Source organism: Salvelinus namaycush, unplaced genomic scaffold, assembly GCF_016432855.1.
Source record: "Salvelinus namaycush isolate Seneca unplaced genomic scaffold, SaNama_1.0 Scaffold1157, whole genome shotgun sequence".
Classification (NCBI taxonomy): Eukaryota; Metazoa; Chordata; class Actinopteri; order Salmoniformes; family Salmonidae; genus Salvelinus; species Salvelinus namaycush.
The window spans coordinates 12,501-15,000 of NW_024057850.1; positions in this window are offsets into that span (position 1 = coordinate 12,501).

Here is a 2,500-nt window from a genome sequence, read left to right on the forward strand (position 1 = left end):
ACTACCTAGTATGTGTCTCTGGCCAATAGTAACGCAGCACACTGGGGTGTCATTTCAGATGTGTTTGTCCATATGCGGTCTATACAGTAACACTCCCTCTCTGTAGTTCTAGCAATAACTCTTTGTTAAAACACAGAAATGTTCCTGGAACGTGTTTATCTTGGTTAAATTATTGTGCTATGTTGTGCTATCCCAGTGTTTTTGTTCGATTTTCTGTAATAAATAAAAATGTCATTTGGTTAATACTAATAATAATAATTTCAAAGTCCCAATGTTTTTCATGTCAAGTTAAATGACTAGCTAACTGCCCCATTTCTGTCAAATGTTCAAACACCACCAAACACACACACACACACACACACACACACACACACACACACACACACACACACACACACACACACACACACACACACACACACACACACACACACACACACACACACACACACACACAGGAATCATCTACTCTCTCCCCGTCTCCAGCGTGTTTCCCTAACTGTAGCAAAATAAACACTGACATCAGAGGTATTATCACTGGTGCTCTGGTTCAATCTGACCCAAAAACACAGGAAGTGTAGCACTGATGTACTGATGTAATCAGTAATCCTAGTCTGTGTTCCCGGAAGCACATCTGGCCTCGTGAACTGTCTGTTCTTCGCACTGAATGACGACACAGACTTGTGCATTTGTGTGTGTGTGTGTTCACCTAGGGCAGTGTTATAAAGTGTGTTATCAGTGGTGTGACTCTGACCTTGTCCTGGTTAGCTCAGCACAGAAGGCTCTGTTCCCTGTGATACACTGATACACACTGTCCTATCATATCCTCCTCTATGTAGCTGTGTGTGTGTCTGTGTGCGTGTGTCTGTGTGTGTGTGTGTGTGTGTGTGTGTCTGTGTGCGTGTGTGTGTGTGTGTGTGTGTGTGTGTGTGTGTGTGTGTGTGTGTGTGTGTGTGTGTGTGTGTGTGTGTGTGTGTGTGTGTGTGTGTGTGTGTGTGTGTGTGTGTGTGTGTGTGTGTGTGTGTGTGTGTGTGTGTGTTCATGCGTGTTTCTGTGACAAAAACAGAGCCAGTCCAGTTCATATTTGCAATAAATAATGTTTCATTGTTGCATGGAGGCGATATCGACAACTCAGCTTAAACAAGTGCACTCAGGAGCTGAAACACACATAGGGCCTGCATTCAAAATGGCACCCTATTCCCTTTATAGTGCACTACTTTTGGCCAGAGTCCTGATAGGGTGTCATTTCAGACGAAGTCAAAAACAATAACAGAAATACATCAGAACATTTTACAACTTCAGATACCAAAAATATACAGAAGAAAAACAAATATCTAGTCAGCAAACTGAAGCCAGTATCAACATCCCACAAAGACAGCCAGCCACAGCAGGAGAGAGAGAGAGGCAGGAATTCAATCGCAGTGCATTTCATTGACCTATTGAGTAAACCAGCAATTTAACCAATGTGGATAGCTGGCGTTAATTTATATCACCTGTCCCTAAATGGGCTTTAGGAAGCTGTTAGGAAGATTGTTGACGTTCTGTGCGGTTCAAAACGGAATGCATTATGATTGAATACCAGGAAGTGGACAGAAACATGGCACACCTTCTCCCGAGACAAAATGAACAAACAAACAGCACCTCAGACTTTAAAAGCAACAGTGGCAACATTCTCTTTAGTGTTGTAATAAAATAGTATTTTATTGTTTTTTAATGTTTTTATAACCTTCTAATTTGCCTACTTTAGACTGTAATAAATGTTAAAAGAAAATACATATTTTTTTAACTTAACCTTATACGACTAGAGATAGAAGTAGTTAAAAATATAAGCTTTTGCCGTTTCCTCCCAAGCTGAGCTCTGATTGGGCGAAACACAAGAAGTGAAAGTGGATAAACCTCACCCACTTACTGTGGAGGCCCACCATTGGAGGACCTGGGTAGTGTGGTTAGGGATAGGTGTGGGCGAGATCCCAGCAGTAGAAAAATACTCATATTTTTGTTTGATAGTTTTTCCTCGTGTTTTTGTGTCGATGCTGTTGGATGTAACTGTATGTATTTACTCTAGCTAGTGAATGTAATTGCATGTGTCTACTCTACCAAGTGGTTTCAGTACAACTTGAATTCTGCTTAAAAATGGCTTCTAAACCATTATTAAATATGTAGTTAACCCTTAGTAAACTGCATCAATAGAAAAATGCCATTATTTGGTTCTTTTTAAATTTGGTTCCAGGTGGATCCTGATTGAATAGTTATCATTCATCATTCAGACCTAAAGAAACCCTGTTGTAGAGATTATTAACCGTTTATAAGCAGAACGTATAGGGTTACGGTGTAACCTTCTAATATACCGTGAGTGACTTCAATCTATTGTACAGGTCTATGGTCTATTGGATTCTCATGGTTATTTTGTTCTCTACAAAGTTAACAAATGTTGTGGACTTTGGCTTGCTTTGTAAACACAGGGTGTGGGGGTAAGGGGTGGAGTGAGCGGTGGTGATGG